Source organism: Protopterus annectens, chromosome 13.part0 (genome assembly GCF_019279795.1).
Source record: "Protopterus annectens isolate FY-2018-M chromosome 13.part0, PAN1.0, whole genome shotgun sequence".
NCBI lineage: Eukaryota > Metazoa > Chordata > Ceratodontiformes > Protopteridae > Protopterus > Protopterus annectens.
In genome coordinates, this window is record NC_056747.1 from 374,404,588 (window position 1) to 374,431,346 (window position 26,759).

At 39.6% G+C, this 26,759-nt stretch overlaps 1 protein-coding gene across 1 annotated transcript in view; it reads right to left on the reverse strand.

Annotated features, from left to right (window-relative positions):
- The window catches only part of DIRAS1 (DIRAS family GTPase 1), a 371,581-nt gene that overhangs the window by 195,623 nt on the left and 149,199 nt on the right, over nucleotides 1–26,759 (reverse strand). Inside the window, exon 2 of the mRNA XM_044053984.1 lies at nucleotides 25,010–25,103. The gene's annotated coding sequence lies outside the window, so the exon portion shown is untranslated. The remainder of the gene's footprint in view (nucleotides 1–25,009; nucleotides 25,104–26,759) is intronic.

Genomic DNA, 26,759 nt, shown 5'->3' on the forward strand with positions numbered 1-26,759 from the left:
TTTGCTCTCATACTGTGCCTTTCAAAATCAATTACTTTCTCTTGATATGAATTCAACTCCAAACCTAAATTACCCTCCCAGATTTATTACCATTCCAAATACAAAGGCACCCCATTAAATGCAACATGACCCATCTAGTCATTCCCCCAAACATGTTTGCTCTTGTACAAAGTCAGGTAGCTTCAACCAGCTATAACCAACTTTATATAGACAAATATAACACCATACCCTTTCCAGATAATGGGGATCACAGGTAATTTGAACCCAGACAAAAATCCATATTCAGTCATTTCTTCCTGCTCCTGCAAGGGCAACACAGGGTAGACTCAGTGAGAATTTGTGTCCACCCTTCCAGTTGCTGCAAGGGAACAACTTTGGCATGGAGTAGATGGGATACATTGGAGAGATTCATTTATTGCACCATTGTATCTTATTTGTGGATGGAGATTTAAATTCTTTATGTAGTATTTGAAGATCTGCCTGCTTTTAGAAGGTGTATGAGACCAAGTGAATAGGATTTTTTTATGGTACAAAAGGTTAAACAGAAGTCAGTAAAGAAAGAAAGAAAGAATAAATATAGGGGAAGGACTGTCATTCTGTCAGTATAGCTATAGGCCCTGTGGCCCATTATCTTTTTGGTTAGGAATCTGAGGTCTCTTGAGTTGAGTGAAATGTTTAGACAAGTACATGCTGAAGGGGGATTATTATTGGAGAGGTCTGATGAGAGAAATGTACAAAGGAAGTATTACTTCTTTGGATCAGAGGAGCTGCCCACGAAAATTAGTTTAGCCAAACACATATTTCCTAACTAATGCTGAGACATGATGACCAAAAGATAAGTTATTCACAAAGGTGCCTAGATCTGATGGTGTCCGTTATGAAAGGTAAGTTATCTATGCTGTGGGATGTGGAACTGTTTTGTTTATGAAACATAACTATATTAAATATTTTTGCACTTAATTGGAAACTGTTGCCCCTATATCACTTAACCCTTGTTGGAGCAATTTTACATCAGTTAATTGATAAATGTCCAGTTTGCAATCAACCACAAATTTAGATAGCTATAGGCTGAGATTGCTGATTTGAAAGTCTGAGAAAAAATGCCAAATAGCAGGAGCCCAACATCAAACCTTCTGGCATACCAGTGGTGAAATTTTACTTTCATAAGTGGCACCTGCAACTTTAACTACTCGGGTTCTGTCAAACAGCCAGTTCTCAAGTTCTCCAGTGCTCTATATATATGGATTTATGTTCAAACCTGTGAATCTGTTAATACCTGCATGATTATCATCAAAGGCTTTACCCATGTCAGGATAAGGTATATAAACTGCACTAATCGCTACCCATTATTTCAGTAACCTTTTCAAAGTTATGGAGGGTAAGGCGGCAGGACCTGCATTTCACACAGCTGAATTTGTGAGGATCCAGTGCTAAGAAGTTTAAGAAATAAAATATGGTCAGAAATGATACATTTCAAACTTTTACATAAAAAGATTGCGAGGTAATGAATGTGTAGTTACCAGGGTCAGATGTTGGGTCATGTTTATTTGAGATAACTACAATGGCTTTTCCCATGCTTCATGAATGTAACCCATGGAAAGGTTTAGACTGACGAGATTAAGAAGGGGTTCAGATAGGCCATATTTGGCACTTATAAGCAGGCATCCTCGAATGTTATCCTGTTCCATGAACTAGTGTTTTTAGCTTTTTGGTGAGCTGAGAGGACTTGTTCCATAGTAATAAAGGGTGGCTGGGTTTGAGGTATCTGTGGAACATTTATAGCTATAACTGGAGTAACACTGGCACTGAATTTATTGATTAGGATATTAGCCATTTCCTTTGGGTCCAAGTGGGTAGCATTATTACGGACAAGTTCAGAACATTGTTGGGTGTTACTAACTTCCTGACATAGTTAAAAGATTTATACTTTAAGTTACAGTGGTTATTTTAAGCTCATAGTCATTCCTGATCTCTCTGAATACACCCTTTATTTGTTTTCTTGCTTAACTCCTTAGAAGGGTAAAAACATTCACTTTTTGTCTTGTTATGTCGTTTGATGGGACTCATTTTGGACTTCCCAGGCTGCCTTCATGACAGAATCCTTCAAGTATGAAAAGAAAAAAGAGGCATAGGTTGCCACTTTATAAATGGAGTCAATCAAGAGGGGACTATAATAGAATTTTATTAGATCATTGAATAGTTGTATAACATTAGTTTCTGTAAACTCCCTGACAATGTATGTATTTCAAGGAAACTGCAACTAGCTTTATGAGTAAAGATCACAAATATATGGTCAGATTTGATGAGAGATGATATCACCCAGAAAGTGTGCGGGAAAAGCGCGTACCAGCAAGGTCAAGAGTACTGGGACCCCTGTTAGGAAGGTTGACTATTTCTTCAAATACATTAGTGTTTATAAAAACAAGGAAGCACTGGGCATGTTTAATGATTGTGCTGTATAGATCAGCCAGTTTTTTTTTTCTTTATTGCCCCTCCCCCCAGGCCCTTGTATAATGGCTCCCAATCTGATCATTAGTTCCAAGGGTATGGGGGCTAGATATTCCTGAGTGGGGCAAGACTCCTACAGCCCACTGGTTCTTGCTGAGGAATCACCATCATCTCTCTCTTCCCTGGCAGGTCTAGTTTCTCCCTCAGGATGCACCCACTCCCCCATGGTGCCACCACTGCTAAACCCTTAAGAAAAACATGACTATGCACAAGGAATTACTCTTGGCTAACAGTTCAAGATGTACTGTGAGAGTGCATGGTCAAACTTCACTTGATAACACCTAATTCTCCCACTAGGTATCACTTTTTTAGTGAGCCAGTCACCTCCTTCTCCCAGTCTCTTGGATGCGTGACCTAGCAACAACCAGTCATTCCCACTGATTAGCAGGAGACATGGAAGATGATCTTTAACTAGGAAGTTCTAATTAACCATGTTAAGTGTAACTTGTACTTCTATAAGTACAACTCACAAGGAACCGGTTGAGAAATGGTGTATCTGACAAATACTGCTACCCAAGCAGCTGTCAGTAGGCCTGAAGGCATGATAAGTGCTAAACCCAAAACTAGAGGGAGTGCTTATCTTTACACTAAAACCACATCTTGTTGTGTTACAAGTTGCAGGAGAGCCTCATTCCCAGGCATTTTATTGTTCAGAATGCTAGCATTGGATACACCCTCCTTAATGTGCTCTGAAGTAGAATATACTAAGCTGAAATAGCCAGTAAATGGACTCTGCCCAAAAAGGCACTATGGGGGCAGCAAAGGCATTGTTCAGAACGTGAAAGTCCTAAGAAACAGGGGAAGAACATCCATGGTAAATCAGAAAGGCTCATTAGCAATGTCATCCCATTTCAACATACCAGATCTCTCTAGAACGTCAGATACATAATCAGTTGTTGAAGCCGATTTTCTTTGGGTGCAAACATCATTCTGGGTGATGGGAGGATACTGGTCAAGATTTCTTACCTACCCTGGGCACATTCATAGCTAGCTTCATGATATCACTTACCTGCCTTGGCACATTCATAGCTAGCTTCAGGATATCACTTACCTGCCTTGACACATTCATAGCTAGCTTCAAGTTATCACTTACCTGCCCTGGTACATTCATAGCTAGCTTCAGGATATCACTTACCTGCCCTGGCACATTCATAGCTAGCTTCAGGATATCACTTACCTGCCCTGGGCACATTCATAGCTAGCTTCAGGATATCATTCTACAGGTCTCCCTAAACAGAATTCTCAAGGTCATTAATGCAAAGTGTGCCACTGTGAAGTCATGGTCATTTATCAGGATGAAGAGATCTGAGAACTCTTGTTGTAGCATGGATCTTGGTTCCAAAAAGAGCTAACAATTATTCTGTTCTTATCCAGCCTATGAGAGTGGTACCAGTGTGATAGTAATACAATTATCTATAACTAAGACATTGCCATGGCTGGGTACATACTTTGTGGACCTTAATGGTTTGATTTTAGCAGCCTTGTGAACTATAAGCATATGTGCACTCGCTATGGAAGTGCATGGTTAAGGGTGTGTGTTATGGTGTGACATAATAGTAAAGATGTTTTAGTACTTCATCTAAAATATTTTGGTAATGCTGTCTTGATTACCTCACTGTAAGTTACAGTGTAGGCATACTGTACTGTTGGTAGGGGAGTAGAACTTTGAAGTGAGAGTGTAGCATCCATGTTGAATAAATACTAACATTTCTCGCAGACTGAATCAGTGTGAGACAGTAACGAGTCTTCTTCTTCTTTCAGCTTTTCCCGGTTAGGGGTTGCCACAGCGGATCATCTGTCCGCTCCTGATTGGCAGTGGAGTTTTACGGCGTCGAGTTGCCAGCCCGGCGCCCAACCTTCCACAGAAGGCACACACACGCACGCACTCACACCTAGGGCCAATTTGGAGTGTCCAATCCACCTACTGCATATCTTTGGGATGTGGGAGGAAACCAGCACCCAGAGGAAACCCACGCAACCACAGGGAGGACATGCAGACTCTGCACAGCAGTAACGAGTGGTTTTCAGTAAATAGGCAATTGCTACACTACCTCAGAAGCAGACACACTAGCTACAGGACATACAAGAGCAGACTGAAATTTTATGTCAGTCAGTGCAAAGGCCAGTAAATCAGTCTAGACTTCCAGCTGTCTTTAAAGTCGCCTTCATTACCCTCTTGTATTTATTCTGCAGTTCCAATCCTTCCACTTGTCCTAACAATGTGATGTGTTCAAATCCAGTCTGAATTTCTTTTTTCCACTATATGCATGCCAAGCCATCTAAATGCTATGTGCATTTTCTTGGAGGAAGTATAAGAAACAATAGTATATTTCCTATAATACGAAACTGTGATGATATATGAAAGCACTAATTCACTGAAGCAGTGAAAGCACTATTTCATTTAAGCAGTAGGAGCTTATCTAGACTAATCTACAAGTAAAATTAATAAAGTAGCAGTTTCAAAGAAAGTAAAACACCCAGCTAATTGCCTTTGGAAAAGATCTGTAAACAGACATACTTTTTTAAACACTCATTTTTCCCTCCTAGCCTACAGCTCTGTTGCCAACCTGACATTTTCAGTAGTTACTCCAGCACACCTCCAGTACAACTTATTACAAGACTTCTCTGTTCTCACCACAAAAAGGTTATCTTTTGATGGCTATGCTTGGATCTAGGCAATGATGAATAATACAGGAAATTACTGGAAATAATCTGATCGAGGCAGGTCAGGAGGACACTATAATGTTGGCTAATTTCCTCCACTTGTCCCTTTTGTAGTGCTACAAAATTTGCATTGCACTCGTATTACTGTTCTCCTACAGACATTCCTTTCTGCCCGGTATGCTTTGGCCAAGTACTATAGTCTGGTTTTCACCAGAGGAGAATCATTTTGTAAACAGCTCTCACCTTCCTCACCCACTAAGAACTAACCCTAGGTTGCTATGCTTCTGCTATCCCAGATAATACCCCAGAGCGTTGACTATATTCCTGAATTTGGGCCAATGGTGGTTCAGTGAGATATTCACTTACTACACCAGCAGAATGGCACAAAAAACTAACTTTTTTTAATGCAAGTTGGAACATGCAGAGAGGTTGGGAAGTGATATCCCTAGGAAAATGAGAAGGTTTAATCAAGCAATAAACATCTGGGCAGACCTCATAAGTGAAATTCTCAAGGCACATCTGGATAAGATGAGGGGACAAAACGAGCCTTTCTTTTGCTTACTATGGTTAAAATGGGCAAGGAAGACTAAATCCATTTTGAAATTTCTGCACATTTTTATTTTAAAGTGGTAAGTGCCTGAATTGTGAAACATTTAATTCCATAAATGTTTTATCTTTACAAATTGTATCCAAGTAATACAAGCCTTACAACTAACAGCATATAGCATATAGATTAAGAGGAGGTTTTAACTTAATAAAACATCAAAATGTGAATAAACACGTGTCTCTATTCTAAAAATAAGTCTAGTACATCAGTACTAATAAAAGACATGATGCAATATTTTACTGAGTTAACAAACACTGTTAATATTCTACAGGGACTATAAGTGTAATGCCAAGGGGTATGTTCACCTAAGTTTGGGAAGCACCTCTCTAGGATACCACATTCTCAAGAGAACCTGATGGATGTTGTTTGTGTCACTGTATAGCAAATTACTGCAGTCTAGCTTATTTTATCTGACATAGGAAATGTTAGATGGCAAAAACCATCTCTTCTTAATCGCATATGTCTCTAGTTATCAAAGCAGCCTTATCAACCAGTTTTATGTTAAATACTGCAGGCTAAGAATCCTCATTTTCCAAACTAAAACTGCTAACACCACAAATGTTATGCTAGATAAGGAACTTAGTTTGGAAGAATTAGGTTGTTGGACTGCACTTGAAATCCTTCCCAGAGCTGTGATTCATTCTTGCTGGCAAATATTTCATTTTATACAAAATTCAACTGTGCCCAGCTGTGGTACATGCAGTAACCAACCTTTATTTCAACAATTCTGGGGACACTAAATCTCAGCAGTGTCAGTTTCAAAATCTCTCTTCCAGACTGTATGTGTGTGTGTGTGTGTGGGGGGGGGGGGTGCAGTCTATATGAAACTGAAAGCAGCAAATGATCCATCCTATGTGCAAACCAGATGCATATTTTATTACTAGCAGTAAATGGTTTCATTTTTTACATAGAAATATTAGAAACAGTTGGCTGTATCTTCAATACTGATCTGTATCACTGATTACAATGAAAAACAAGACATAGATGGAGTAATATGAAATCATCGACCACAACTAGTCTAAGGGAGTTAACTCTTGAAGGGTTCTCTGCTTATGTATCTACGCTGAATTTTAACAGACTGCTTTTTACAGATTTGAGGTAATGTGGATTTCAGGTTAGAAAAATAATTAAGGACTACTAATAAAAACACTAGTCTTACACCATGGCTCAGAGTGGAAAACCGAACAAAATAGATTTTCCTCCCTAACTAAAACATAAACTACATTTGACAAAAAATATTTTCAGTTGATAAAGTCCCATTCGGACACCAGTGACACCACTTTAGTTTAAATACCTTGCTCATGGTTACAAAGCATGCAAAACATTAGTTACAAGAATATGTGTGGTTTGCCTACTAAACATACCAAGTTGATTGTGGTTATGTCATAGTGATAAAATAATCCATAAAATGATAGGAGTACCACTACTACAGCAAATAAGGTAACAATATACATTGATTTATACAGTATGCATAAATGGTTAACATATATTGTAACATTTTAGATTCATCGTAAACATTGTGCAAGTTATATCTGTTTGTTATTCTGTCACAGGCTATTAATGCAGCTGTAAGTTTCAAGTATGCATGTTATCTTCAGGTTCAGTAAGCCATTAAATTACTGCACCACAAAACTTCACTCCATTTGTTGAAGAAGCTGAGTGCTACGTTACATAAAAACATGCGTGCCTCTGTGTTTGTGTCTGAGTGTGAATGTATGTACATTAATCTACATACATCTACACACACACACACACACACATATAGTGGCTATAAAAAGTGTACACATCCCTGTTAAAATGCCAGGTTTTTGTGATATAAAAAAAATTAGACCACAATAAATCATTCAACTTTTCCCACCTTTAATGTGACCTATAACCTGTACAATTCAATTGAAAATAAACAAATCTGTTAGGGGAAAAAATATAAAATATAAAAAACGTACAATAAGCTGGATGCATATGTGTGCACACCATTAAACTAATACTTTGTTGAAGCACCTTTTGATTTAATTACAGCATTCAGTCTTCTTGGGTACACACCTGCCATCAATTAAAGAGACTCTCATTAACCCCAAATAAAGTTCAGCTGTCTTAGTAGGATTTTCCTGCCATTTACTCAGTTGCCTGCTACAGCAAAAGCCATGGTTCTCAGAGAGTTTACAAAGCATCAAAGGGATCTCTTTGTTGAAAGGTATCAGCAGTCAGGAGAAGGGTACAAAAAAATTTCCACAGCATTGGATATACCACGGAACACAGTGAAGACAGACATCAAAAAGTGGAGAAAATATGGGACAACAGCAACGTTGCAAAGAACTGGACGGCCCTCCAAAATTGATGAAAAGACAAAACAAAAACTGGTCAGGGAGGCTGCCAAGAGACCTACAGCAACACTGAAGGAACTGCAGGAATTTCTGGCAAGTACTGGTTGTGTACTACATGTGACAATCTCCCATATTCTCCATATGTCTGGACTATGGGGTAAGGTTGCAAGGCGGAAGCCTTTTCTTACACAGGAAAAACATCCAGGCCCAGCTAAAATTTGCAAAACAATACATCAAGTCTCCCAAACACATGTGGGAAAATATGTTATGGTCTGATGAGACCAAGGTTGAACTTTTTGGCCACAATTCCAAAAGGTACATATGGTGCAAAAACAACACTTTGCATCACCAAAAGAACACCATCCCTACGGTGAAGCATGGTGGTGGCAGTATCATGCTTTGGGGTTGCTTTTCTTCACCTGGAACTGGGGCTTTCGTCAAGGTGAAGGGAATTATGAACAGTTCCAAATACCAGTTACTTTTGGAGAAAAACCTTCAGGTGTCTGCTAGAAAGCTGAAGATGAAGAGGAATTTCACCTTTCAACATGACAATGACCCAAAACATACATCCAAATCAACAAAAAAACGACTTCACTAGAAGCAAATTGAAGTTTTGGAATGGCCCAGCCAGAGCCCAGACCTAAATTCAATAGAAACCCTGTGGGGTGACCTAAAGAGGGGTGTGCACAAGAGATGCCCTTGCAATCTGACTGATTTGGCATGCTTTTGCAAGGAAGAGTGGGCAAATATTGCCAAGTCAAGATGTGCCATGCTGATAGACTCCTACCTAAGAAGACTGAATGCTTTAATTAAATCAAAAAGGTGCTTCAGCAAAGTATTAGTTTAGGGGTGTGCACAATTATGCAACCAGCTTATTGTACTTTTTTTATTTTTTTTATTTTTTACCCTGACGGATTTGTTTATTTTTCAATTGAATTGTACAGGTTATAGGTCACATTAAAGGTAGGAAAAGTTTTTAAATGATTTATTGTGGTCTCATTTTTTTATATCACAAAAATCTGGCATTTTAGCAGGGGTGTGTACACTTTTTATATCCACTATATATATATATATATATATATATATATATATATATATATATATATATATATATATATATATATATATATATTTATATGGGATCTGTACTGATCCAGCCTGGCATACTTACGTGAAAGTGCTTTTCACCAAAGAAGCACTTTCGCGTAAGTATGCCTGTTGCAGACGACGACGCATACACACACACACACACACATATTATATATATAGTTGTGCATGCGCATCTATACTCACACACACATTATATATATATATATATATATATATATATATATATATAAAATGTATATGGTACGCAAGATATGGAATGAGACATGTATGTATGTACATATATGCACACATACACAACCCGTCACAAGCACAGCATATCCAGTTGACACCTATTTACGCAGCACTCACTAGTAACTCACACTCATCTAAATCAAACATCCAAACTTTATTCATACAGCATTTGCAAGGGAAAAAAATATACACACATTCACTTATTTTTACAGTCACACAAATGTGGGGTGAAGAGCATATACTCTTAAAGAAAACACTACTACTGAACCAAACAGCAATCAGTTGCATGTGAAATCAATCAACTGGGCAGAACCATTACCAGGGCAAAGCAAAGAGGGCAGCTGCTTAACAGGAGACAATGGGCCAAGAGGGCAGTGCAGTACAACCACTGAACTTCTGAGTACAACAGGTACTGCAGATGCAGTTAGAGCTGAACCTTGGTTTGCAGTATTAACTGTAGTATGGTCCTTGTTAAAGGTGTAGCAAGCAGTTTGTTACAGTGGCAGTTTTTTGGGGGGTGTTTTTGGACCCAGGGTCACTAGTTTGGGGAATTAACCAGGACACCAAATAACCTAGTTACAGTTCTGTACTTAGTGCACTAAAAATATCATTCCAGCACTGCATTGTTCAATCATTAGTATGTAAACCATGTGTGTGTGTGTGTGTGTGTGTTTATATATATATATATATATATATATATATATATATATATATATATATATATATATACATACATATACACACACACACACATATACATATTATATATATACATATTATATATATATATATATATATATATATATATATATATATATATATATATATATATATATATATATATATGACACACACACACACAAATAAAGAGGGGGAAAGAGAGAGAGAGAGAGCATACATAGATTGTGCTCCAAAGCAGACAAAAAAGTAAGCTGCTTTTCTACTTCTCTACCACAAGACCCGATCATAACAGCTTTCAAGGATGTATAATACCTTTTGTTATGCACTATTTAAAGCAGATGTGAGCCAGTCTTGCAATGCAGTACACACGTCAGCCTCCACAGAGCATTGCTGGCAGGGATTGAATAGCTTTAATACACATCATGCTGCCTATACCTCTAAACACTCCAGATTTTCATTGATTTTTTTTATCTGTTTTCTGGCAAATCATTGAGGATTGACACCACTTAGTAATGACAGAAATTTGAATTTCAGACTTCAAATCATTCTGAAAATGGATAGCAACAAAATCTTTTTATTCTTTTTATTCTAACTACTTTCTGTGTTTATAACATTAACTTTTAAAATCTGTCCCTATTTTTGGGCCTCTGTTCCCCCAAACTTTTGAACTTTGTCCAGATTTATTATGCCAAGATGTTGAGGGGTATGATTTTTTGCTGCCAGGTGAATAAAAGTGCAGCAGTGGCAACACTAAAGGTGTGACAGCTTCCAGCTAAAGGCTCATGTACTAAAAAAATATTGTGTCACTCCAGTCATAACGTACTTGTGTTTAACATGGATGCCAACATTAAGCTCTTGAGCTTTGCCATGCTTTGCCCTTAAAGTGAAATGCCTAACATTCAGCTGTAACACAAGCTGATTATGACCAAGGAATGAGATGTAATCAAAACCTTGTGTGTTATAACTCATTTAAGCAATAAGCAATGTCTGGGTATGTCCTACATCATATTTGTCTTTGAGTACTGGAGCCAGACCATGACGAAGAAATCTGTTTTTTTTTAATTTTATTTTAATTGCATATTTCTCTTTCATTTTACATCCCAACAAAATGCAGGTTATTGTTATTTAATTTATTCATGTTATAGTTGGGGATGGACCATTGGTCCTTTTTCAATGAAGAGTACTTATAGAAAAATAATAAAAAGTAAAGTATTCATTCTTTCATTCTCTAGTGCCTTGTTTAATTCCAGACTGTGGACAGCCACAGCCTCCCTCAGCATTCAGTGGGTACAAAGCACTGAAACTAATCACAGTACACGTCATCATTTAGTCACATATGGATGCATTTTTATGTGCAATTTGAGGACCACCTATGACACTTATTTGACATCTTACATGATACATATGCAGTTGTTCATACGGTTATGGGAAGTTACTAGGCTATTGGCCCTGAGGCCCTTACAAGCCTAGACAAGAATTTAGTCCATGTTCCGGCAAATCAGCACCTGATGCCCCTGTCCAACAGGGACACAGGTGGAATCCCAGGGGTGTATTTTCTGTTCCCCATTCAGTTATCCAAGTTGTGCTTAAAAAGGGTTAATGAGGTACTCTGCTTGATGTGGACAGGCAGTCTATTCCACCGAAGGGGGAGTCTCTGGGACACAAACTTGCACATCAACAAGTCCTATTGATGTCACAGACCTGGTTGAGGTCATGTGTACTGGTTACTCGAGTGGAACTTGGCTTGTGGATATGCAGCATTCCCATAAGGGCGGGGTCTGAGATTGCTTTGTATGCCAGGCAGAGGTCACCTTTGAGAAGTCTGTATATGGCTGAGTAGAGGGACAGGGCCTTTAGCCTATCTGTTTAGAATATATGTTTGAGGCCCTGGATTTTCCTGGAGAGGAAACTCTGTGGTCTCTCCAGCTGCTCTATGTGATTTGTGAGGTACGTGCCAAAAGGGGCATAGTAGTCAATAATGGGTCTTATAAGGGAAGAATACAGGGATGTTATGACCTCCTTGTCCCTGGCTGAGATACACTTACTAATGAGGTGGGCTATGTAGGAAGCTTTCCTTACAACAGTGGCAATATGGTAGTCAAAAAAGTCAGTTTGCTATCAACCTGGATGCCCAGGTCTCTTGCGACTTATTGTTTGCTTAGGACCTTGTTATTAATGTGCTAATTTGTGGTGATGTCACTATCCCCAAAGGGGATGATGATGCATTTTTTGACATTCAGTTTGAGGCCATGTTTCTAGCACCAGTCATTTGTTTGGGTAAGACCCTCTTGGAGGATGTCCACATCACTAGGGGAATTGATGACAGTGCCCAGCTTGCAGTCATCTGCAAACTTCGTCAGCTATAGCCCACTGGTTTTGGCCTGCAACTCGGAAAAGTATATTCCAAACAACTGAGGCCCCAAGATCAATCCCTGGCATACACCACTCATTACAGGTCTACTGCTTGAAGTGGCTTCCCCTATTTTTACTAGGTGGGTTCCATCAGTGAGCCAATTTGCTATCCATCTGGTAACATACGGATTGATGCCTAGTTGAAAGAGTTTCTCTATTATACCCAAGTGATAAATAGTAGAGAAGGCTTTGGCCAGGTCAAGGTAGGTGGTGTGTACCATCTTCCCCTCATCCATGGCTTTGGGGACTGTCTCTAAAAAGTCAACCAAATTTAACAAGCATGACCTCTGATGAAACCAAACTGTGTGGGATTGAGTATTTGGAAGTTGTCAATGTCCTCGTTAATGAGGTCCATGATAATCTGCTCCATGGCCTTGCAAATCAGGCTAGTTAGGCTGATGGGTCTATAATTTCCTGGATTGGTGGATGCTCCACCTTTGTGAAAAGGGATGACAGTGGCTGTCTTCCATTCAGCTGGGAAAAAGCCTGTACTCAGGCTTTGGTTGAACAGGGTGCCTAATGGTGCTGAACGTTCCTGCCTGAGTTCATGTAGGATACAGCCTGGGATGTTATCTGGTCCCATGGAGGCTGCATATATTTTGCCTTTGAAAAGGCAGTGATGACTTGCTCCTTAGAGATAAGGGGAGGAAGACAGGTGCCGGGGATGTCCTGATTTACTGATGGGGGGACAGAGAAGCAAAGTTTATTTTATTTATTATTTTTATTTTATTTGCAGTTGGTTTACCAGGATAGTCCATTGGGCCTAAAAGAACCCGTTTTCAATGGAGTCCTGGGGAGAAAAGCTCCAAAAAACAGACACACAAAATAGGTACAAACAATTTAAAAAGCCCTTAAAGCAAACCAGAGGGCAGGAATAAACAATAGATAGCTTAGATGCTTATACAAATGTAAAATAGGATACAGTCATTGATTTTGCATTTGAGGTAACATTCATATAATACAGTGTAATAGAAATAGGTAAAATAGATGTGAGTTGTGTAATGACTTTAGAGAGGTAGAGTTGTTTTGTTATAAATGAATGTAGTTATGAAGGGAATCATAAGTTAAGTAGGCTTTGTTGAATAGTTTAAGAATGGATGAAGGATTAAGAGTTCCATATTTTTATGATGGATGAGAACAGGAACATTCCCATTGCAACTTTAGATGTGTGTGTAGAGATTTTTTGAATGTATAAAGATTAGAGGTGGTACGAATGGATGGTGGGAGTGAGTTCCAAAGACGGGCTAGGTTAGAGGATAGAAGGTATTTGCCTGGGGAACGTGTTGGTTTATGTACTTCTAGTAGGTTTTGGTTGTTAGACCTTAAGACTCTGTCTGGTAGATGTAACTTAAAAGCAGAAGACAGGGAGGGACAGAGAGAGGGGTTATTTATGAGTTTATGGGCTAGGGTGAGCTGAATGTAGATGAGCTGATGAGGAAGTTCAAGCCAGTTTAGTTTTTGGAGAGAGGAACAGTGGTGGGTTGATGACCTGTGGCCGCTAGCGAACTTGGCGATCTTATTGTAGCAAGAAGAAAGTTGTTTCTTTAGAGAAACATTCAAAGTTTTCAATGAACGTGTCTGCCAGCAGGATGGCTATATCTAAGGTATTTGTATATGTGGTGTCCTTGACCACTAGTTCAGAGCAGATCTGGGTGCTTCCCTTTGAGATTGCTGACATATGTGAAGAAGGCCTTATGATGTTTAGTAGATGTGGCCAGTTTGGACTCGAAGTTTGATTTGGAGGATTTCAAAAGGGCTCTTATTTGCTTGCTCAGGCTAAGGAGAGCTTGCTTCCAATTAGGGAGCTGCTCCTTCTTGGTCCTTTGCAATAAATAAGCTCTACAATAAAAGGAAAAAATTGCTGTAAATGTCCACCAGACAGGTTTACTCTTCCTTGAGAGGAGGAAGATTTTGTCCTGTTGGGTATTTCTGATTCCATGCAGCTATAAAAATGCTCATATAGTACTTTGGTGTAGGTTTGGACATATGTGCCAGTTCCTATGGAGGGGGAGGGGGAGGGGGCTGTGAAGCTGTTTATACCTTCCCTCAGGAAGTTGTAATCAGCTTTGGAGAAGTTTTTTTGTTTGACCCTAGCTAGTGGGGGATTGGAGGAGATGGTGACTTTGAAAGTGACTGTTTTGTGGTTGGATCATACCAGGGAGGATGACACTGTAGGGATACTGCAGTGGTTACTCATGTTGGTTAGTACCATGTCCAAGATATTTTCACCTCTTGTGGAGGTGTTAACCAGCTGATCCAAGGCATTTGCATTGACGAAATCAAGGAATTTCTGAGCATTTGTGTTTTGGCATGAGTAGTTCTTTCAGTCTATGGTTGGATAGTTAAGTCAGCCAGGATCAGAGTAAAAGGTTAAATCTTAATGGATTCAAAGAGGTTGAGATAGGTGGAGTGGGCATCTTGAGTCAAAATTGGGGGCTTGTAGCTAGTTATGATTTTAATAAGGGTCTTGTCAATGGTTAACTGCACCCGGAGTGTCTCCTGTGCGTCATACTGTTTGACCAGCCTGGAGGTGTGCATATATTTAATATATATTGCAAATCCACCTCCTTTTTCTTTGCTGTCCACAGTTTGGGGTCTGAGTGTATAATAAGATGAGTAACCTGGTATGGTTGGGGTGCTCTCCACAGCTTTGAACCAGGTTTCTGTGACTGCACAAATGTCAGCATCTTCCAGGGTTATGAATGCTTGGAATGCATGCAGTTTCATGTTTAGACTCCTAACGTTTAGCAGCATGAACTTTAATTTACGTTTTGATGAAATTTTCATGTTGGTAGTTTTGACTTCATGACATTGCCTAAAAAAGGCTCTATGGGGGAGGCAAGAGCATTTGCCAGGATCCCGAAGCCCAAGGGAGACAGATGCAGGCCATCTCTGGCAAAGCAACATGGTTTGTCAATCATGTCTTCCTAGGCTGTCTGGTACTGGATCTCCTTGGACTGACACCAGAAACTAAGCCAGTTGTTAAAGTCAATCATTTTCTGTTTGTATTGAGATATTCTGGGTGACTGTAGAATGCTGCTTAAGGCTAGGAACATACCTGCCTGGGAAACATTCAGCGAGCTTGATCATGTCTCCCTTCCTATAGTCCAGGGAGGTACATCTCAAGTGATTCACGCCAACATGGACTTTGACAGAGTCATAACAGTACCTGTTGTTGAGAGACTTGCGTGCATGGGTGATATGATGGATTCTGACACCTGACAAATAACTAATCGTGACTTTCTCCTTATCCAGCCTGGGGAGGGACACATCTGTGTGTCTCATAATGGAGTCTCTTATGACTATTATGTTGGGATTATGTTTAGGCCTTAGTGGCTGTGAGACATGGGTGTATGGACTATGTGTGGTGTGGTGGGCAGTGAGTTTGCATGTGTTTTTGCCTCAGAGGTCTCTTTTGTTTGGGAATGTTTTTGTTGAGGACCTCCGCATATTTGAGACAGTGTTGTGTGGGTGGTGTCTGAGTTGTGGCGTTTGTGTTAACAACCTTCACAGAGCCAGATATACTGGCTTGTTAGGGAGAGGGCATTGGCTCTAGGTTCTTAATGTAATTGCATCTCTCACAAATTGTGTTCCTAGGTGGTAGTAGTAGAGGGTTGTCCATGTACATGAGGCAGTTGCTATACTACCTCTGGATGCCCATATCAACCACACTGGCAGGAAAGAATTAGGAAGTTATCCATCCATATTTGTCAGAATCTGAGGTAGAGAGGCCAAAGAGAGCTAAGAGGGTAAAGAGTGGAAAGTCTAGGAATAGTACTACTAGCTGATCACACAAGTGCTACTAAGGGAACATTTGTAGCTAGAATAACTCATAAAGGGTTAAAAACTGTGCAGCTGCAACTCTGGATGCAGCAAACGTGTATCAAGACTATTCAGTAAGCACTTTCGTCTAATGTTAGACTTCTTCAGACTGAATGAGAAAAAATAAGAAACACCTTATATACATGCAACATAACTGAATACTTGCATAATTAAATAACTGATATGATTAAAACAATTAAAAAATCAACTGTATAAACAACACCAAAGAGTAACTGTATAAACAGTACCAAAAAGTAATAATGCCTGCTTTAATGTTTCAATCTTTTTCTTTTCAAATATATTTTAACATTTTCTTTATCATTGAGTCCTGGTGGGCTGCTAGCATCCAGTTTGACTATCCAGCAGTATTCCCTCCAGTCTAACTCATCCTCTGCTTCTAACCGATTATAAAAATCAGACGCCTTATCTAATACTTAAAACTGAGGCACCCCATCACACATGGTGGTACTATATTGCTTTCCCCATGCATTACTACTATCTGATTTTTAATAGCATACAAGTGCTCATGAATTCTCTTGAATAATTCTCTAGTAGTCATGCTGACATAATATACAGGGCAGGAAGAACAAACAGACAAGTAAACTACAAATCTAGACCTACAAGCATACAAATCACAAACTTTATTTTTTATATTTCTCACTTAAATTTCATTTAAATGTGTTATTAAAGATTTTGCAATAATTGCAATTCAAACATTTAAACATTTTTTTCCATAGCTCCATAAAATCTAACATCAAGAGACAGCATCCTGGATCTCCTTTCCACACAAACCCTTGTAATAGAGGAGAGAGACTACCTACTATACACACTTCTAGCTCATCTGAGGTGAACAACTGAATTGGAAAGCCATCTCAGCCAAAAATCTCAGCATCTCAGACTGCAAATCATTACTAAGCAAGAGTCTTATCCATTAAAATGGCGAGGTCTACTGGCGGTACCTCAACCACATGCTGACCGCCGTACAGCTGAACAACACCGGAAACAGAAATTACCCGATGGCCTACTGGGACCGTCCCCTGTTGTGTCAGTAAAAATAGGAGTGTATAGTAAAGCACTGTTGGATACTGGTGCACAAATCACCATTCTGTACATTGACTTCTACCAAAAATACTTAAAGCATTTGCCACTTGAAAAGTTAGAAGATTTGGAGATCTGGGGGCTAATTGACATTAAGTTCCCTTATGATGGTTATGTCTCATGCAAGTTAGAATTTTCCACTTCAGTTTTTAGGTCAACAGAAGTTTTTGAAACACTCGCTGTTGTGTGTCCCAGGCCAAAAGGAAAGGATTCAGCATCTATTTTAGTGGGGACAAATACTGACCTCGTCAGAAGAATGCTAATGCCTCAGTTGACCCAGGAACACCCAACACTACATTCTCTCCTGAGACCCATCTTTTGTGCCCTTCAAGGGGAGAAGGATAGTAAGACAGATTAAATTGGTCATGCGTGGACCCTGTCTGGGAAATAGCATATAATTCATCCTGGTCAGGTCACCTGCTTGACAGCCAAAGTGAGGATGTGTGGACAAACAGTTTCCTCTCATCTCATGATGGAAACGGATCCAGAAAGGGACTTGCCACAGGGGCTGGAACTAGTCCCAGAAGTTTGGCCTGTGGACAGGTTAAAGCATCCTTATGACACTTTGCCTGTGGAATTAAAGAATAAAGGAAGTACTCCCATTGTCCTGCGTTCACAAGTGCATTTGGGAAATGTTTATGCTGCCACTCCCTTACCTGTTTCTGTGTTGACAAGGAATGAGAGCAGAGCCAACAAGCTGAAGCTGGAAGATATTGAGATAGGAGGTGGTCTCTTGCCCCCTGAGTGGCTACCCAGAGTTAAAGAGCTGAAATGAAAAAAAAAATTGTTTTTCTACTAGTGAATTAGATGTGGGCTGTGCAAAAAGTGCAGAACACCGAATAAGTGTAAAAGAGAACTGGCCCTTCAGGGAACATTCCAGAAGAGTAGCCCCAGGAGAACTGTAGGACTTAAGAAAACATTTGGAAGAACTAAAAGCCACAGGGATAATATGAGAGTCAAGAAGTCCATATGCCTCTCACATTGTCATTGTCAGGAAAAAGAATGGGTCCATTCGCATGTGTGTTGACTGTCGTACTCTGAATCAGTGAACCATTCCAGACCAGTACACAACAACCTGGATTGAAGATGCTCTAAATTGCCTGGTGGGCAGTAAGTGGTTCAGTGTGCTAGACTTAAGGAGTGGATACTATCAAATCCCTATGCACCCAGAAGATAAAGCGAAGACTTGAGATTTTTTTGAGCTTGATCACTTACCTCAAGGTTTATTAAATGCACCGGCAACTTTCCAGAGAATAATGGAAAGAACAGTTGGAGACATGCATCTCCTGGAAGTCTTAGTCTACCTGGACGACATCATTTGGGAGGACCCTAGAGGAGCACGAAGAAAGACTGATGAAGGTATTGGACAGGACTGAGAAGGAAGGCCTGACATTGTCATTGGACAAATGCAAGTTCTTCCAACATTCATTGACCTATGTGGGACATGTAGTGTCTGCAAATGAATATCCACAGATCCCAGCAAAGTTGAAGTGGTGACATCTTGGCCCAGACCCAAAACTATCACAGAGCTGTGATCTTTCCTGAGGTTCTGCAGTTACTAAAGAAGGTTTGTGGAAGGATTTTCAAAGATAGCGAAACCCCTCAACCATTTGCTCCGAAATGATGATAATGCAGATGAAACAGATGAAGATATTCTTGTGAAAAAGCCTAAGGGGCCGAGAGGTTCTAAAGAACTCATTGAGAGTCATTGGGCTCTTGAGTGCGAAGAGTCATTCAAACAGCTTAAGTATTGCCTCACACATGCCCCTGTGCTGGCATATGCTGACTCAACAAAGCCATACACTTTACATGTGGATGCTAGCAGAGATGGCTTAGGAGGAGTCATTTACCAGGAGTATGACAAGAAGCTGAGACCTGTGGCTTTTATCAGTCGGAGTTTATCCCCCACAGAAAGAAACTACCCTGCACACAAGTTGGAATTCCTTGCCTTAAAGTGGGCGGTAGTGGACAAGCTGCAGGACTATCTCTATGGGGCTGAATTTGAAGTGTAGACTGACAACAGTCCTCTGACATACATCCAGACCACTGCAAAGCTAGATGCTACTGGCCACAGATGGATGGCAGCTCTATGCAACTATAATTTCAGTTTGAAATACCGCCCAGGACACAAAAATGGAGATGCTGATGGTCTGTCCAAAAGACCTCAGGGAGATTTACACCCAAACGATGAATGAGTGGAAATTCAAGTGCCAGGGGTGAGAGCTATGTGCCAGATTGCTACCTGTTATCAACACACTGAATGTTGGGCCCAGAAGGTGGGTTTATCTGCAGCAAGCATACCCCAAGCTTACTGTAATCTGGTCACTTTGCAGGCTTCATCGCTACCGGCTTTGAGTAACAGTGACCTCAGGAAAGATCAAAGAGAAGACCCCTCACATCAGCTGGTGGTAGCTGCTTTAGAGAAGAAACAAGTTAATATGCTTCGCATGGATATTCATCCTCTGGCAAGACTTTTGGCCAAAGAATGGGACAGACTCCAGATACAGAATGGAATAGTGTATAGGAGATCTCCAAGTTCACTCGGCAGTGAAAAATGGCAGTTGTTGCTTCCTCAGAAGTATAGATAAGTAGAACTCCAGTCACTGCATGATGAACATGGTCATCTTGGTTATGATAGAACTATGGGTCTGGTATGAGACAGGTTCTACTGGCCATGCATGAAGCAAGATGTTGAGGATTATTGTCGTACTTGTCTTCGTTGCATTCAGTGAAAGACTCTGCTGACCAGAGCTGCCTCATTGGGTCAAATGGAAAGTAGTGGACCCGTGGAATGGGTCTGTATAGATTTTCTGTGCATTGAACCTGATGAAGGCAGGATCAGTAATGTGCTGGTGGTGACAGACCTTTATACCAGGTATGCTCAAGCATTTCCCACTCGTGATCAGAAAGCTATTACAGTGGCGAAACTACTAGTTGAGAAGTTCTTTGTAAACTATGGCATGCCAAAAAGGATACACTGATCAAGGAAGTGATTTCGAGAGCAAGCTTGTCCATGAACTACTCACTTTGTTGGGAGTCCAAAAAAGCCACACCACTCCTTATCATCCTCAAGGGGATCTTCAGCCTGAGCATTTCAACAGAACTTTACTAGACATGTTGGGGACACTATCTGCTGAGAAGAAGAGTCAGTGGAGTAGACATGTAGCCACAATGGTGCATGCCTACAACAGTACTAAAAATGATGCTACAGGATTCTCGCCTTACTTCCTAATGTTTGGAAGAGAAGCTCGTCTTCCTGTTGACGTCACCTTTGGAGTCACAGCTGATGATACACCAGTGCAATCTCATGGCAGTTATGTGGAGAGACTCGAGAAGAACCTCAGACAGGCTTATGAGCTTGCTGAAAAATCAACAGGACAAAGACATCAGCCAAACAAGGCTCACTATGACAAAAAAGTAAAGATGCATGACTTGCAGCCAGGGGACAGAGTTCTTTTGAGAAATTTGGGACTACAAGGTAAGCATAAACTAGCTGACCACTGGGGACCTGAGATTTACATCATTTGTTCTCAGCTACCTAATATCCCTCTCTACCAAGTTTGCCCTGAGGGGAAAGTAGGACCCATAAAAACCTGGCATCGAAACAATGCCTTTGGCAAAATCAGTGAGACTCATGAATCTGGAACCCAGAATGGATCAGCGGAAGCCTAACTCAAGGTGATCCAGAAGACTAAGGCAGAGAGGAACTATCCTCTCCAATATTCAAGAGCCTATGTTTCCTCCTGTTGAAGGGGAGGAGGACAGTGATGATGACTGAGGTTTCAAGTGGGTTTTTTTATGAGGATGCTCAAAACCCCGTGGGCTGTAATCTCAGTGTAAATGCACCGGAATTCATTCTTTGTCATTTTGAGCAGCCCAGACCTAACAATAGACTAAGTAATGTTTCTGTGCCTCTTGCAGAACCTGATACTGATGAAGGCCCTGCTATGCAAACTTCAGAAAATAGTGCTGAGGATAGTCATACCATTATGGAAGACGAAAATGAAGTTATACAAGAGGAGATCTTAGAGGTAGACAATATGCCTACTGAAGAACTAGACATTGAATGTGATATGAGTGACCAACCTTCCAAGCAAAATTCCTTAGCTGTCTCTTCCGAACCAAAACTGCAGAGACTGATTCGGCCCCCAAGGAGACTTACCTATAACAGTTTGGGACATAGTACACAGGAACCTGTGAGCACAGCTCATCAGAGGGTCTGCGCTCATAATTCCTATGCCCCCTACTCCAGTTGCGACACCCCATCCCAAGTTAAGCATAAGGCTGATTATCCTTGGTGAAATGTACCTTTTGAATGCAAAAATATTGTTCGGTTGATGGTGAATTAGTGTTTGTAAATATTTTCTGCTAATCTACCTTTGACTTGGGGGGACCCAAGATTTTCAAGTGGAGGGAGAGTGTAGCTCCCACTGTATTTCATGTAGAAGTAATAGACTGTAGTTTTCCATTACAACACAAGGTGGAGCACCTTTTCAGGAATATAAAAGACAATTTCGAAAGTGAAAGAGGTTTGTGACACACTAGCTTAAGGAGGGAAGACTGAAACACATAGCTGAAGGAAAAAGGGCCTTGCAGCATGGCTGGAATTTCTTTTCTAGTGTTTTGGGACACAGAAGTGAAGTAGCAGTTTGTGTCTGTCTCTTGCTGAAATCCTGGATATGGTATTTTGTGGACTCAGGAGAGAAGTCTGAAACCAGTGGTTCCACACCTGCTATGATTCAGCAAGAAAAGGAGTTCCCTTGGTACTAGTACCGAGAAGCCATAGATGATTAACAGAGTTCTGGTAGGTGATTTTCTACTTTTCTCATCAGAGGAACCACAGCGCCTGGTCACTAGGATATTCTTGACAGAGTGGTGAGAGGCACTGGCCGTCATTTTATATTTTTATAAGATTGTGGTTTCCCCCCTTTGTGGAGTACAAATAACTGGGATTCCATATGAGCTCCAACTTGGGCCCCATCATGCTGGCAGCAAGACTGTAAGTAGTCACTGGCCAGTGAACAAGGTATAATAGAGTGTTTCATAGTTGGTCTGTTTAGAATTGATCAAGGGGGTAGAGGGTGTTAGTACTGCTAAATGACATTGCATTCTCTCATATTTGTTTTGTGTCACTATAAATCTTTATTGTTCAATGATAATGCATTTTGCCATGTTAGTACTGCTTCCCTAAAGAACATTTACTGCTCAATGGCATTGCATTTTCTCATACTTGAATTGTTGCATTATAAATCTTCATTGTTCAATGACATTGCGTTCTGCTCATGTTAGTACTGCTGCCTTCAAGAATTTTGCTGCTCAATGACATTGCATTTTCTCATATCTGTATTGTTGTATTATGACACTTATTGCTTAATGACATTGCATTTCCCCCCGTGTTTGTATTGCTGCATTATAAAGCTTTACTGCCTACTTTGTGCATGTTTGAATGTCAAGACCTTCTTCTGTTGAGTTCTGGGGAAGAGGGTGAATGTATGTTTTCATTGCATGCATATTCTCACCTTGCCTTATTGCTAACTGGTGCACTGTTGAAAAAATGTGTTTATGGTTGTGCTATTGCCTTTTCAAACTAGATGCGTCACCTAGGATAAAAATCTGTCCCTCTTGCCACCTTTGTGTGTTGGGCCTAATAGGGGTATCACCAGAGTCAGGTAGGAAGGAACCCATATCTGTTCAGCTACACCTGAGGGTGCACTACATATCTACATCCAGACTATAGTACTCAATTAAAGGGTTAAGAACACAGTAAAACTCACAAAAAAGCACAGATTAACTACTTACAGACAAAAATTTAACTTACAGTATGAAAACATACAGTTAAACAGTAATGACATGCAGTAAAATGCAGTTAAACAGTAATGAATTGCAATAAATAGAAATAAAATACAGTTAATAGTAATGAAATGTAGTTAATCAGTAAATTGCTTTAAAACTATGCAAATGTGATAAATTAGCTCACAATCACAACAGTAAAAAAAAGCTGGAATAAAGCAGCAATTCAGTAGAATACTGTCATCAATTTAATCAGGCTACCGACAAGCAATAACAAATGCGGCAAACTAAATGCAGTTGAACACCTAAGCACAAGCAACAAAATGAAGTAGGAAGAGGCACAATATTTTTTTTAAGTGGAAAGTGAGGAGACAGAAGATAATTCAAAGTTAAGAAGCTAAAGGGGTGGGTCTTCACACTGATCTCACTGTACTCTGTAGAATGAGCTGATGTAGAGGCGGGCAGCTCAAAAGCCACCAAGCTTTAATACCACAACAGTGGGGAAGGTGAATGGGATACAAGATCAGAGCAGAGATAAGGAGTGAATTCACTAACCCTAAAAAACAGTTGCAGAGTTTAAACAGCTATGTAACACATTGGAACATTCTGACTTAGAAATTATATATTTTGGCCTTTATGTAACTTCTGTTGAGCACTGGCATTTAGCTCCTGTCAGCTGTTCAGAGGTGAATGTGTTTAGGAAGGGCCTTTCCCTGACAGATGCAGGAAGTAAGTTTCAGCTTATAGTTTTGTCAGTGAGAATGTTGGAGTAAGAGGTGGTAAGACATGAGGAGAAATAGCCGATTAGGCCTACAACTGACAAAAAAGTTTACGATGAATGGTTTCATCAATACAGGAATAGTATTCTGGTTACAATAAAGAGACCGTAAATGTTTTTGGGAATGATGGCAGGCATTGGACAGTAATATAATTAGCATACTTTTTCTTTTCAAAGTTAACAAAGGATTTTGTGAATTGAAGCTGAAGGCTACCATTGAGAGGAAATATATACTCGAAGGAGAATTAACACTTGCTGTTATGGGAAGTCTGAATTACTGAATTTTTCATTATATAACATTTTGTAGTATTTATATTATATATATATATATATATATATATATATATATATATATATATATATATATATATATATATATATATATATATATTATATTATGTATGTGGTTTACTTAGATTTTTCTGTTAATGTTAGTGAAAGAACCAACCAAACTATTTGTGGAATTTTACGAGTTCCCAGTGTTCAGACTCGCCAGAGTCAGGTTTTCCTTGGCTATTCTCTAAGGCCTTAGTTTTGTGAAAGCTGATGCTTAGGCCTTAATTTATAAACCAGCAAAATGTTACGTGTGATTTTTTTTTTTTTTCATTTAAATTGATCTGCTCTAAAAACAGCTAAACTCTCCACATAAAATATCAATTGCACTAATGACAAGCAAGGGGAGGTTGGTTTTAAGAAATATGAAAAGAAACTTGCAGGCACACCTGAATGTACTGTAAGAGTATAAGAAATGTTACCACTGATTTTTCATCCTGAAACTTCTTTTAAGAAAGTGGTTATTGAATCACTGACTTGTGGTAAATTTAATGCAGTGTGTACTTAAAAACATCTCCACCAAAATGTCCAGTTTTTCTCATCATACAATATTTCTTTCACTTTAATCCCGCTGTACGACTGCCACATACAAAGAAAACATTTAGGTAGTATTCTCACTGATTCTACAGCTGTTTGTCTACAAACTGAACTGACCTTTTTGTGAAATCTTGTTATTCCATTCGGATATTTGTGACATCTGCAAAAAGCATGTAGGCTGAGAATGGTAGCGACATTTCACACGTATGACCTTAACAAGAAGTAAAAAAAAAACAATTGAGACAGGTCACTGATTCTAGCCAAAAATCAATACAATTTTAAAATCTAAATGCTGGCTTTTTAATATGTGTGCTGCATCAGCTACAGATGGCCAGTATTTTCCACCTCAGCTTGAAAATGTGGCATAGAACTACAGTTTTAAATCTGAATAAAACCACTAAATCTACTCTGTCAAAGTAACACTCAGAGGTACCTTAAAATGATGTGCAAGAATCTGAATCTAAGCACAGAATGTCTCTGCTAAAGATATGCTTTTGCTAGCTAGAGACACCCAAAAAGTTGGAAATTAAAATACTCTCACTGCAAGCTGGTGGACTAATATCACAGCAAATATTTTAACATTCTACAGGGTGGTAAAAGCCTTAACTTCAAAATGAAAACACATAGCTTGGTAGTTCTTCCATCATGCCATTTCGGGGTTTAACTGTTACAAAAATAATCATATAGAGTAATAATTTGACATGAACGTTGGACTAATGGTCAATATACGATTTCCTTTTGGCTTTTCTGTACAATTCTCACCTAGTTCATTCAGTAACCTTGAAAGGAAACACTGAGTTGGAAAATGTCATTGTTGACAAAATATTAGGGTTAAGGAGAATGCACTGACTTGTCCCCATATGGTCTCTTATAAATGAGGAGGACTGTGGTAGTTCCAAGGCTCTCTCTCAAACCATGTTTTCTTTAAGACATATTATAATTGTCTAAGGTCTTTGCTAGTTTTACTAGCAGAACTATTCTATAAATGAGATGGACAGGAGGATAAGACAGTAGGTCAATATCACTCATGTGTTTACACCTTGCCTGGGTATTGGTACAAATATGGGTGGCTAACATTTGTAAAGGGGTTCTATACGAAGTATAACTTTCCTTTTTAAATAAAATTCTAGCATATGCAGGAAAATGCAATATCAGAGCAGCCAAGCATATGTAACTAAAATTGTGGAATCAAAGCTCCTGAATGTTGATGTATTTGCATCTTTCATTACAACCGCCTGCCATTAATAGCAGCAAATATATTAGACACAAGCACAAAGCTGTTACTGCTGTAAGTTAAGGGATATGGGCCGAGTCCATGAACTGCTTTTGACTAAAATGTGAGAAATCATACATATTCATCCAAATGCTAAGCAATGAAACTTGTTTCCTCTAACTGGTGGCAAGGCACTACCACTTTCTACACTCTGATGTCACACAATCTCAGCGCAAATTACAACCGTGCAGTGGTTGCCCCTTCAACTGAACAAGTTCAGTTATCAGGGTTTGCTGAAAAGCAAAGCACAGATGTAAAGGAAAATCAAATAAAATCATCAGTGATATGTGTGCCTCTTGACAGAAAATGACAAGTCCTGAATGCAAAATTCTGCTTTGCCTCCAGACAACTTTCAAAATGCTATATGTAAGAGTATAGAATTTTATAGGTCACTAGGACAACTATCCAAAACTGACAGCAGTTATGCAATATCTGCTTTATGAAAAAACAAAGAAAATAACTCCCACATTACAGATTGATGGGGAAGGGGTGAGAGCTGCCCAGTGGAAATGATGTCACCTTTGGAGATATGGGAATTATGACCTTGACCCTTCCATATAATGGCCAGATGTACATGCTACTGAAGACGGGCCT